The sequence below is a fragment of the Caretta caretta genome, chromosome 1, assembly GCF_965140235.1.
Source record: "Caretta caretta isolate rCarCar2 chromosome 1, rCarCar1.hap1, whole genome shotgun sequence".
Lineage (NCBI taxonomy): Eukaryota > Metazoa > Chordata > Testudines > Cheloniidae > Caretta > Caretta caretta.
The window spans coordinates 260,465,193-260,478,772 of record NC_134206.1 but is presented as its reverse complement, the minus strand read 5'-3'; the positions used below and the strand labels follow the sequence as shown (position 1 = coordinate 260,478,772).

The 13,580-nt window shown below is 45.0% G+C and overlaps 1 protein-coding gene across 1 annotated transcript in view; it reads right to left on the bottom strand.

Moving 5' to 3' along the window:
- MGAT3 (beta-1,4-mannosyl-glycoprotein 4-beta-N-acetylglucosaminyltransferase) overlaps window positions 1-13,580 on the bottom strand; it is a 63,208-nt gene that overhangs the window by 37,492 nt on the left and 12,136 nt on the right. The window lies entirely within an intron of this gene.

The window sequence follows — 13,580 nt, the reverse complement described above, 5'->3', positions numbered from 1 at the left end:
GGGAATACAAAGGAATGCCTTGTGCTTGGAGCTGGGGAGGTGGGAGGGGTGGAAGGAGGAGACTGATGGGTGGGCTTTGGGGAGTGTCTTAAATGAGCAGCCCTTGGTACAAGCCGAGGGAATACACCCAGCACAACCCCCAGGAAAAGCGGTTGGGGCGATGGGGGCAGCCGCTGTCTCAGGGCACCTGCCTGGACCGGGAATATACTATAGGGAACCATCTGGTGCTGGCAGGGGGCGAGGAAGGGGTAGGAAATGACCTCGTAGGGCTTCATCAGCTCTAAATGCAGTGAGTTTGTATTACTTGTTTTGCAGTAGCACTACAAGGCCCAGGCAGGAATCAGGGTTGCACAGTGCTAGGCATTGTGCAGATAAACAATGAAAAGAGAGTCCTTGCCCCCCCCCCCCCAAAGGAGTTGTTAACCTAAGTAGAATCCATGAAACGCAGATCACTCGGAATCCAAACAAGCCAACAATTTTCCATGCAGTATAATAATACTCTCTGCTTTTAAGGCATCCTCCTTTCATAGACCCCTAATGAATTAGGTCTCTGTAAGGAGGTTATTGTTATCATATACTGGATTATTATTTCCATTTTACAGAGGGGTAAGATGAAACATAAGCTAAGTGACTTGGCCCACAGTAAACAAGAAGCTTATGACAAATAGAACCTGCTGTGCTGACTTGCAGTCTTGTGACATAAAAGTGGAAAGAGAAAGGAGAATCTTGTGTTTATCTCTTTTCTTCCTTGTCATGGTGACTTTTTTGGGAGGGGGAGGGGGAGACCCAAAAAAGCAGAAATGTAAGAATAGAATCTTGCCTCTTGCAACTGAAAAATAGTTAAAGGTCAGGTGAAAGTGAACTTTGGAGAAAACAAGGGCACATTCGTCCTCTACTGTTTTACAGTACTTTAGATAAACAGTACCTGAAAAATAAAACAAGGCACTAATGTCAAACACCCTCCTTATTGTTAAGGGGGTGGGGGGAAGAGAAAGTGTTTGGGGGGAAAAAAAAAAAAAAAAGAAAGCGGGAGAGACAAGGCTGAATTTGGTGAACTACCTGCTCCTGTTTTCTTGGGAAGTTACTAAATAGATAAAAAGACCCATGAGCCAGTTTTGTTCTGATGATAAATAAGACAGGCTTTTTATGGAACATCCTTCATACCCAGCATCACAAAATGCTTCCCAGAGAAATGCAGTTAGGAGCCAGAGATTTAAAGGCAAGATCTAGAGAGTCTCAGATTGCAGATAGATAAAGGGACAATATACAGTGAAAGGGTGACAACCTCACCCACCTGGCTGTGGTGATTACAGTAAACAGATACAAAAGAAACTTAGTTAAAGATGTCTTTAAAGTGTTACAAAAGAGAAAGGGAGAAAGTGAGCTCCAGGAATTAGAACTGCATTTAGGTAATATTTATGATTATATATAAATGAATATAATATTATTTAGGTAATACTGTGGCAGAATACAATGCCATATTGACACAAATCTTCCAGAATATTAAAACACTTAATCACAAAGTGGATGAACTGAAAAACAAAGAGCCTTTGCTTAGAGGGAATACTTGAAGCGGGGGAGGGGGAAAAAAAAGAAAAAGCCTTAAAAACCCTCCATCTGGAAATATGCTGCTTCGTGTTAAGTGAATTGGTGCTGCTGAAAGGTGTTGGGTTGACAGGTCTTGTGGCTGGAATCTCTGGGTGAGACCCTCAAGCAATGGTGGTAAACTGATATCATTTTATTGACGGAGGATTTGGTCCTTCATGCACAGCGCTGATACGTCATGGGTAGCAGGAGTGCAAACTTTCAACACACATGGACTCTGAGCTCAGAGCTTCAGTCTTTGGCTTGGAGGAATCACCTCCTCTAGGAAGACAGAGGGGAGTCAGTTTTCATGGTCCTTTCATTCAATCCTCGATTGCTCTTTTGCTAAAGAGTGATACCAGTTAGTCCTGCTCATGTTGGTGATTTCAGCTATGCAAATATAAATCCCAGTAGGAATGGACAGAGAGCACAAATTCATTTCACATAGGCCAGTGAATGCCCATCAGGTGGTGGCATTCATGAATTACTATTAACTTGGGGATAGACTGCAACAGACAACCTGCAGGTGTAAGGCTCTGTGTCCCATCCCCAATCCTCAGAGCCATCCAACCTCAAACTTTTCTGTGATGGATGGCTGTGATTGGTGGTGGGAAAAATTGATGGATCCCATCAGTAGGACATAAATGAAGTGACGCCTTGACACTCATGCTCGCATGACAGCGGCATCAGAAACAGATTGATAGAGCCAGAAGAGTTCCCAGAAGTCACCTACTACAGGACAGGCCTAACAAAGAAAATAACAGAACGCCTTAGCCGTCACCTTCAGCCCCCAACTAAAACCCCTCCAACGCAACGCAAGGATCTACAACCTATCCTAAAGGATGACCCAACACTCTCACAAGTCTTGGGAGACAGGCCAGTCCTTGCCTACAGACAGCCCTGCAACCTGAAGCAAATACTCACCAACAACCACATACCACACAACAGAACCACTAACCCAGGAACCTATCCTTGCAACAAAGCCCGTTGCCAACTGTGCCCACATATCTATTCAGGGGACACCATCACAGGGCCTAATAACATCAGCCACACTATCAGAGGCTCGTTCACCTGCACATCCACCAATGTGATATATGCCATCATGTGCCAGCAACGCCCCTCTGCCATTTACATTGGTCAAACTGGACAGTCTCTACGTAAAAGAATAAATGGACACAAATCAGATGTCAAGAATTAACATTCATAAACCAGTCAGAGAACACTTCAATCTCTCTGGTCACGCAATTACAGACATGAAGGTCGCTATCTTACAACAAAAAAACTTCAAATCCAGACTCCAGCAAGGAACTGCTGAATTGGAATTCATTTGCAAATTGGATACTATTAATTTAGGCTTAAATAGAGACTGGGAGTGGCTAAGTCATTATGCAAGGTAGCCTATTTCCCCCTGTTTTTTCCAACCCCCTCCCCAGACGTTCTGGTTAAACTTGGATTTAAACTTAGAGAGTGGTCAGTTTGGATGAACTATTGCCAGCAGGAGAGTGAGTTTGTGTGTGTGTGTGTGTGTGTGTGTGTGTGTTTCCGGGGGGGGGGGGGGTTGAGAAAGCCTGGATTTGTGCTGGAAATGGCCCACCTTGATTATCATGCACATTGTAGGGAGAGTGGTCACTTTGGATAAGCTATTACCAGCAGGAGAGTGAGTTTGTGTGTGTGGTTTTTGGAGGGGGGTGAGGGGGTGAGAGAACCTGGATTTGTGCAGGAAATGGCCCACCTTGATTATCACACACATTGTGAAGAGAGTGGTCACTTTGGATGGGCTATTACCAGCAGGAGAGTGAGTTTGTGGGGGGGGTGGGGCGGAGGGTGAGAAAACCTGGATTTGTGCTGGAAATGGCCCAACTTGATGATCACTTTAGATAAGCTATTACCAGCAGGAGAGTGAGTTTGTGTGTATATGGGGGTGGGGGGGTGAGAAAACCTGGATTTGTGCTGGAAATGGCCCACCTTGATTATCATGCACATTGTAGGGAGAGTGGTCACTTTGGATAAGCTATTACCAGCAGGAGAGTGAGTTTGTGTGTGTGGTTTTTGGAGGGGAGTGAGAGAACCTGGATTTGTGCAGGAAATGGCCCACCTTGATTATCACACACATTGTGAAGAGAGTGGTCACTTTGGATGGGCTATTACCAGCAGGAGAGTGAGTTTGTGGGGGGAGGGGGGTGCGGAGGGTGAGAAAATCTGGATTTGTGCTGGAAATGGCCCAACTTGATGATCACTTTAGATAAGCTATTACCAGCAGGACAGTGGGGTGGGAGGAGGTATTGTTTCATGGTCTCTGTGTGTATATAATGTCTTCTGCAGTTTCCACGGTATGCATCCGATGAAGTGAGCTGTAGCTCACGAAAGCTCATGCTCAAATAAATTGGTTAGTCTCTAAGGTGCCACAAGTCCTCCTTTTCTTTTTGCAAAGACAGACTAACACGGCTGTTACTCTGAAACCTGTTTTGGAGATGTGTGCATGCAGAACCCTATCCTCTGACTGGCTGAAGATCAACAATGTACAGAACAAGACTACTTTCCAGACTACAAACTTTTATGGACATTAAAGCCAGCCACAACATTTGAGACAGAAATATGTCCTATTGCATTCGGAAAGGCTGTGGGTGGGGTGGGTGGTTCAGGTGTTTGTTTAAAATCTCCTGAAGGGAGAAAAGACTTTGAGCCAGATTCTGTTACCTTTAACTCACATTCAGCAGGACCTTACTCAGAAATTCATGTGGTCCCAGGCTCCTAGTAATCATCCTCATGGGCTCCCTTTTCCCATCATTCCCTCATAGTCACTAGACTATCTCTCTATTGTACTTACCTGGTCCCCATTACCAGAGCATCTGAGTGCCTCACAATCTGCAATACGTTTATCCCCACAATACCCCCGTGCTACTATCTCTTGTTTTACATATGGGGGACTACAGCACAGAGAATCTACATGGCTTGTTGAAGGTTGTAGTAGGAAGAGAGCCTGAGACAAAAGCCACAGAGGCCTGGTATAAGGCAGGACCTGCTCACAGAATCTGGCAAAAACAGGGTTGATATTGCAGAAATACACATTTCTAAGAAGTGCTAAGCACAGAGTACTCACGCAAACATATCCCGACATCAAGTGGTACCAGAACATCCCAATATTAAGGATGGTACAAAACATTCCCCAAGGATAACAGGAACACACTGACCCCTTCTAAAAGATAAGGTCAGGATGACCGTACGTAATAGAGATGTTCTGATCAACATGTTCAAGGTGATGGGTGATAACTAGCCACGTCAGGTGCAGTAACTAACTATGTCAGAGGCAGTACATAACTTGTTTATATCAGGATATAAAGAGGTATCTCAGAGGAGGTATCTTTGTCTAGCCGGGGGGGGAAAGGAAAATCCCGCCATTCACTGAGCGGTGTCCATTGTCACTGGCATACATGTCTTAGTAACCTCCTAGAGTCTTCCAGGTGCTATTACCGTGGTTTGTTGACAATAAACCTGACCAGGCACCTTTGCACCTTAACAGATCTTGTGGTCATTGGACAGTTTACTTGAGGTCTGCTGTGCAGGCTGTCTGTGCGGAGCTGGGACAGCACACAGGGAGAATGAACACACACACACACACATATATATATGCAGCCAAACATCTAACTTCACCGGTGACCCCCGACTACTGATCTGGTAAGTAAGCAAGCTGTCCTCTGTTGGAAACGCAATGTAACATGACAGAAATCCATGAGCTAGGGAACCCCCTTAACCCCTCCCTGCAAATCCCCACAAAAAACAAACTGGTAAAAAAATTAAGTTACATAGTAACTACAAATTGGGTAAACAAATTCCCTGGTAATACTAGTCACACTTTGGGGTCAGTTCGTGCCAGATTCTGTGAGCAGGTCCTGCCTCATACCAGACCTCTGTGGCTTATGTCACAGGCTCTCTTCCTACTACAGTCAGGAAGTCTGTAGTAGAGGAGAGAATTACAGCCAAGTCTCAGGCTAGTAATCTTATCACTGCACAATCCTCTCTCTCAAGATTTCCCCCTGTGCTTTACAGACCTTAGTCACAGATATGGACTTTTCATTTTGACTGAGTGCTACAGATCAGATGTGTCTCTTAAGCCATAAGAATGGCCATACTGAGTCAGACCAAAGGTCCATCTAGCCCAGTATCCTGTCTTCTGACAGTGGCCAATGCCAGGTGCCCCAGAGGGAATGAACAGAACAGGTAATCATCAAGTGATCCATTCCTTGTCGCCCATCTCCAGCTTCTAGTAAACAGGCTAGGGACACCATCCCTGCCCATCCTGGCTAATAGCCATTGATGGACCTATCCTTAAAGCACCACCAAACCCCAGATGAGAGGGTTTTGTGTGTGGAGGGAGGTGAGGTAGAGATAAACCAGGGATCGGGTCTTGCAGTGAAGATATACACTTATAGAGTTAAAATGATCACCACCAGACTGGGGACATTGGCAGGGACCTTGGGCATCTCCCGCCTTCCTCTGAACCACTGAGCACACATTGCCTGTTAGGACCATGTGGATTTATCTCAGATGATTGATTGTCTGCAATGGCATGGGAAGCAGGGAGGGTGCTGGGGGCCCTCTATCCCTGTCTTGCACTCATAGGACTGCCAGCAATGGAAGAGCCTTGTTAGATTATCTAGGTTTCAGAGTAACAGCCGTGTTAGTCTGAGTACTCCTTTTCTTTTTTTAGATTATCTAGTAATTCTCCCTCTCTGGCCATTACAAAAAGTGTTCCCTTTCGACATGTTTTCCAATGCTTTGTTTTACGTATCTCCAACAACTTCCTTTAAGAACCTATTCCACAGCCTAGATCTCCCAGACAGGAAGGCTGTCCTGATATACAACTCAAAATTTCCTTTCCACAATATTAACCCATTACTCCTAGCTCTAGCACCCTTGATCCATCCCAAACGCCTCCTCTCTCTCCTTGGGGATACTTGCAGACCGTTGTTTAACCAAACTGTGTATCAGAAATGGGCTAAATTCATTTGTTTATTCTTTGGCCTGGTCCCCACATAAAGTGGCACCAGTTCAACTAAAGGTGTGATTTTAAACTGATTTAGCTAAACAGTGTTTAGCTAAACACTTTGTGTGCAGCTACACTTAAATTGATTTAAGCCTGATATCAGTCATGCTTGCACCTGCAACAAACATAAGAGTGTCCACACATGGGTTTGCACTGGTGTAGCTAAATCAGTTTTTAAGTCAATTTAAATTAAACCAGTGCAAGTTGTGCGTATAGACAAACCCTTTGATAGCATCTCAAGGAATGGTTCTCAGGATTGGATGAGCAATCTTAATAACTAAGGTTCTCCTGCCTGAGATTTGGAGTCAACTAGCAGCGGACGTAAATGAAGCATGAAACGTCTTGGATGTATAGGAAACTGGGAAGAAACATAGCACCTGAGGCAAGGCACTGGTGACGGTGAGTGGGGGAGACCAACACAGACCTCTCCCATGAAAAAAAATAAAAATAAAATGCAACAGAGCAAAAAAATAGCTTATGAGCTGCCGGATTCATGCAATAATGTCTGCTACAAAGAGTTGATTTACCAGCGTCTTTCCTCACCTGGGTAGAGGAGAGGATGCCTGGAGGACCAGAAGCCAGGAGGGCATCCAAAAGAGCCTATGGTCCCAGAACAGCAGGGGCCTGAAAGCCAAGGGATTGAGACAAGTGTAGCCTGTCCTTCCATCCAAAAGACTCTAAAACACAGCAGTGCAAATGCAAACAGCTGAAGAGCTGGCTGGCTTGTGCAGCGATGTCCAATGTAGGCCATTGAAGTTAATGGAAAACTCCCATTGACTTCACTGGGCTTTGGATCAGGCCTTCAGAGGAGGTGCGGATGTTTTGCCTGACCTCTTAATACTTTTGCAGTCTCATTGACCAGGCTTCTCTGTCTTTCATTCCACCCCGCTCCAACCATCCACCGGGGTGGCTGACCTTGAAGCTTGTTATCTGTTCATCTTTGACAGATCCAAATACTTTATAAACTGCAGGAATCTTGAAGGGACTGCATCCAAATCAACAATTCATCCCATTACTGCTACAGTAGAACCTCAGAGTTACGAGCACCCCGGGAATGGAGGTTGTTTGTAACTCGGAAATATTCATAATTCTGAACAAAACATTGTGGCTGTTCTTTCCAAAGTTTACAACTGAACATTGACTTAATACAGCTTTGAAACTTTATTATGCAGAAGAAAAATGCTGCTTTCCCTTTGTTTTTTTAGTAGCTTACATTTAGCACAGCACTGTACTGTATTTGCATTTTTTCTTTTTTGGTCTTTGCTGTTGCCTGATTGGAAATTCCAGTTGCAAATGAGGTGTGTGGTTGACTGGTCAGTTCGTAACTGAGGTTCTTCTGTACATTTAGCTTTTTTAATGTGCCTTCTTTTTTTAGCCCCTTATTCTCCGTTGGACACAGAGCTCATGGACTCTGACTGGAATCATTCATTTGTATAGGCTTGGATAAGAAAGCTGTAGTGGGGACTGACTCGAGGGCCATAAGTAGAGGAGAATAACAAAGCAGTAATGTGCTGAGCTGGGAGGGACGGTATCTAGAGAGGGTGCCATCGGGACTGGTGCAAGGTCCCATGGTATTTATATGTTAATTAATAATCTGGAAGTGGGAAGAAAGAGCTCATTAACGATACTCACAAATGATGCTAAATTGGAAACACATAGAGAAGTAATACAAAAGGGACTGAAAGCAACCAGGAAAGGGGCAAGAGATTCAATTTGGAAAAAGGGGGAAATGATTTGTGTTTCTAAAGACATACGTAAATGAATAGGTACAATAAGAAAGACACCTACAGGCAGATATACAAGCAGGTAGAACAAAGGTATAAAAGAAAATACTACAGATTAATTAAATACATAACAATTTTGTGAGTGTGCATTATGGTAACATCTCGTGGGCCCAATTGGGTTCAAGGTTGCATTGTGCTAGGTGCTGTATATAGTAAGAGACTGTCCTTACCTCAAAGAGTTTATAGTCTGAATAGGCAAAGGATGGGTGAGAGGAAGGATTATTATCCCTGCTTTACTGATGAGGCACTGAAAAATGTAGGGACTTTCCTACAATTACACAGAGGTGGGGGCTGGTGGCTCATCTGGGTGCAGCACAGTGTAACTTTAGCTCAGGGCCATTCCTATTTGTCTTTGCTCCTTGCATGTTATGAATAGATATTAGCTGGAGCTCAGTGGTCTCCAAACTGGTCTTGGAACCGTCTGAGTCAAGCTGGGATTTGTTCCCTTGTTCATGTATTTTCTTTAGTCCTACAATGAAAACGTTGCTTTCTTTCATGAGCCATACAGAATATGTTGGTGCATTTCTTTGCAGCTGTTAATACTCAAAAAAGTGTTATCTGCCATTGACCTGAGGATTAAGAGGAGTATCTCCCACAATATAACAAGGCAGGGTTTCTAACAGAATAACAGGTTCTGAGAGCTGTCAGTATGTACCAGCGGAATGTTTGGCTCTCTGCACAGGCCCCGAAATTGAGGTGTGTTTACAACAGTTACATAATGAGGTGTTACCCAGGGAAGCAAGCTTGTTTGTTTTAATCACACTTTTTTCTGCCTTTAGTCTCCAATGTCCCAGTTCCGAGCTGCAGCTAAACTGAGTTCATAGACTCAGGGGCGGGGGAGAAGAGGGAAGAACGAGAAGGTGGCTGTATGCCAGCTTTGTAGCAGCTTGAATTTTGGTGACATCTGGGGAGAGCGGGGGTGGGGGAGAGGAGATCAGTCCAGTCCCCGCTCTGATCTACAGTAGCCCAAAGGCTACGTTAATGTCCTTTCAGCTACAACTGGTCACAAAGCACTGGCAGCCAAAACCAGAGGGAACACTGAGGTGCGCCAGTCCCCTGCCCTTCACCAGGGCTGCCAGGGGTGTGGCAAATAGCCATTCTTCCAGCTCTGGGCGTCCTGAGAACCCCTCTCCTCTGTGCTAGCGAGACTCCCAGGTGGCTGGCTCCAAGGCCCCTTTGGGACAGCAAAGCCAACCGAAAGGGGCTGCAGTGCAACCTACAACGGAGGCAAAGTGCTTTTGATTTCTGGGCACTCGGGCTGCACTGAGGTACAATTAAGGAAGCAGGTGTCTGTCGCTCCAGACCCAAAAGATTGTGGCATTTGAAGTGCGTAAGCAGGGCCTTGTTTGACAGCCGATTGCTGGCTCTTGCTAACAGCATGTTTCCAACAGGTTTTGGAAGCGAGTCCTGACTTGCCAAAGTCAGGGCACTGCCTCAGTCTGTCCTGGATGAACCCCCATGTTGCAGGTGACTGAGCACTCATGTGTTTGCTGATTTGCGTACAGGCATTTCAGTGGCAGACACCATTGCAGCACTGGATATAATTAGCAGTTTGGGTTTTTTTGTTTTTTTAAATACACAGAGCACTTGACAGAACCCACAGGAAGCCATAGCCTAGCCTCAAAGAATGTCCAGACTTGGGCCTGATGCCGGAAGACTACCAGGCACTGTCCTTGCCCCCATGAAAGGTCCAACTGTCTTCTGCGCAATTAGCCTGGTAATAAGTGTCTGCAGGACCTTAATTTTAGACATGACAAGTAAATGCAACAAACAAAAGGCAGGGGAGGAGCTGAGATAATATGGTGATGAGGACTATATGAATACCTAGTCAGACCGGGGGTGTGTGTGTGTGTGTGAGTGAGTGGGTGTGTGTGTGTGTGAAGAAAGCAAACTGCACAAAACCGAGATCCTGTGTTCACTCAATCCAAGTGCATGGATATTGTGAGGGTGCCATTAAAAGTGGTCCTATACCACTGACTCTGGTTTTGTGGACATCATGGAAGAAGTGCATATTCAGGGGGAGTGTGAAGAGGACAGTGTTCCATCATCATCCGATTGGGTCTCACATTTGTCAGGCCTCCTTGTGGGTATTTGCTGACTGAGGGCTGCTGGCAGAGAACTTGAAAAGCATTCCAATGCTAATTTAAATAAATGAATGACTCAGAATGGTTTGCCTTGGAGAAGGGCATTTTAGCCAGCCATTGAAGCATCAAATACCTCAGGGATTCTTAATTTGCAGAGTTATTTTCTTTTCCCTTTCAGGTGCTTCTTCTTTTAAGCCTCTTTCCTTTGATGTAGCCAGAGTCTCTCACAGGTACTGTAAATCAAGGTATATTTGATGCATTTCCTCCAGTTTGAAGAGCTCTCAGGGACATGTGTTTAAAAGGGTGTTTTTCTGACATTTATTGCGGCCGCTGTTACTGATCAGCGTGCAAAGGGACATTATGGTGGTCTGACTTTTTTTTTTTTTTTGGGTACCCATTGGGATGACAAATCCTCACTCTTGGAAGCACATTCCAAGTAGCCAGGTGGGAGCAGATGTGCTGGAGCAGAGAGAAAGAATCCTCCTTCTACCTCAAACAGCAGCTGCAGAGTTACTCTGTGGAAGCTAGCTACTCTGCATCTTGGCGGCTGGCGTCATCTCTTCAGCCCCTTATTTGGCCACCAGAGGATGGAGGATCTTGCATGTGTCCAATACACCATAGATACCTTAAGGACAAAAGGAGCTCAGGCCTGCAGGAACTGCTTTTACATTCACAGTGATCACAGACTGTACTGGGGTTGGGGGAGGAATGGATAGATCATCTGCAGCCTCCCCACCCCACACCTTTCCTGTCACCTGACTCCCCTTACACATAGTGCCAAAAACCATCATCAATAGCAATTACAGGGCTGCAAAGTTCAAATGTTCCAGAGGGACAGTGCTGCCCACTTTTGTCATGCTTGGTGTTTTTCTTAAACCCCCAGTGCCTGGAGTCATGTGATTCTGAGACTCAGCTTTCATTTGTTTAAAAATAGACGTTTTGATCCCTCATGGGTGCAGAGAGAAAGCTTGAACACAGGACCGGTGTGCACCCCTCTCCTCCGCAAAGGCCCAGAAATAAGAAAGCAATTATAAAATTAATTGTGTTTATTTTTAAGCCCACGATTTGTATGCCAATCTCATGATTTGAGGCCTGAACGCTTGGGGTTGATAATAGTGCAGTGAACGTCACAGTCTACTAAAAAACACAGGAAAGTCCTTGGACCCGGGCCTAGGAATGTCTGTCTTTCTGGGAAACGCTTAATCAAGGCATCGAGACTCAGCAGGTCACAAACTCAGAGCTTTCTTGATGCGACTAGAACTCATGTTAACTCTTTCCTTGTTCTACTTCCTTCCTATGTTCAGCCTTTCTGGTTCCTGGCCTATATTTAAAAGGTGTTAATCGTCAGAGCAGGGACCAGGATTTCATTTTAATCTCTGTGTAATAACAACAACAAAAGATATGGTGCTACATACATAGTTAATAGCAAACATCATCTGTGAGGCAGCAGAGTATTTACAAGAGTTCCTAAAGTCCTGGCCCAGAATGCACTAGATTCAGTGTAAAGCCTAGGATGGATGCTCTGGAAGCAGTCTCTTCTTTGGTTGGTGGCTATCTAGGGATACTAAATGCTTTGGTAACTTTTTATAAAATGTCCTTTTAAGCTAAAGGGGGAGGCGTATGTAGTATAAAGGGCTTGGGTAGCATCCTTTTACATAGCTCTACTAGAGGGTGGCTCACAGTGGTCTAAATTTCAGAAACCAGACAGAGCAGCAGTGTTGAGATGTTTAGTAAACATGGTTTAGATCCTAATGGGCCCCTGTGGTTCCTTCCTATTTCATATATGGCCCAAAAGGCAGAAGACACACCAGAGGCTCCAAGTTCTCAGCCGAACAGTAGGGAATGTCCTAAGGACCTCGTACATGCAATTCAGTCACTCTCCTAGACTCTCTCTCTCATTTAAAGCAATCTCACCAGTTATTGGTAACAAGAAGAGATCAAACCTTTTAAGAGACGTTATTGTTAAGTTGCCAATTATGTTAATGGAGGACATTGAGGGAAATATAAATCCTAGGAAAGAACAATGTTAAGGGGACTGGGCCTTTGAGGGGATGTCTATGCGGCAATGAACCCCCCCCCCCCCCCCCCCCGGCTGGCCTGTGCCAGCTGACTTGGTTTGTGGCGCTGTTTAATTGGGGTGCAGATGTTCAGGCTCGGGCTGCAGCCTGGGCTCTAGAACCCTGTGAGGTTGGAGGGTCCCAGAGCTCAAACTACAGCCTAAACTGTGTCTACATGGCAATTAAACCAACCCTTAGCCAGAGCAGCTGGCACGGGCCAACCGTGGCTGTCTAGTTGCAGTGTAGACATACCTGGAGAGAACTTAAAAGATGGTACGGGAGTAGTATATAGGAAGGATACAGAGGTGGATATACGCTGTTAGTCACTACGAACAGTTCTACTAGCACATGATAATATGTAACATTGTTCATAGGTTAGTGGGACCAATAAAGTTATCAGTGTGCACTACAAATGGCTTCCTTATCACAAAGCTCTTAAGAGGAAGCTCCAGGAGCTTTGATTACCATGCCCCAGAATACACTGACCACCAAACTTGTCCCTCCAAGTGCCGTGCCAGCATATCCTATTCCTTTGAAGGTGCTGGACACAGCAAGACAAGCTGTTACTCTTGCTGCTCTGTTACACTGGAAGCTCTTAAGATGCTGACCCCAACCCCCTAAGCAGTGCTCCAGTCCTTAAAAAAAAAAAAAAAAAAAAAAAGTGTAGTACCAGAATCCACTGCTGGTAAGTGAAAATACCGGGAGTACCAGAATGTGGAGACAGCTTTCCCAAGACAGTGCTGGAACAGGGTTTTCCAGCATTCCCACAGACTCAAGTCCCACCCATTGGTCTCAACTGTTAGGTTTTTCCTTTCACTGAATAAATGTGTTTCAGATTATTTACCCCTGACATTCATTAACTTTACAAAGCTGAATTCAAATTTGTGGTTTCCTACTTATCTTTAGCACATCTTTGACTCCCAACTCCTTGCAACTGTGGGGTCTGTTCTCATTTCCATTGAAGACAGTGGCAAAACTCCTATAGGTTTCAGAGTAGCAGCCGTGTTAGTCTGTATTCGCAAAAAGA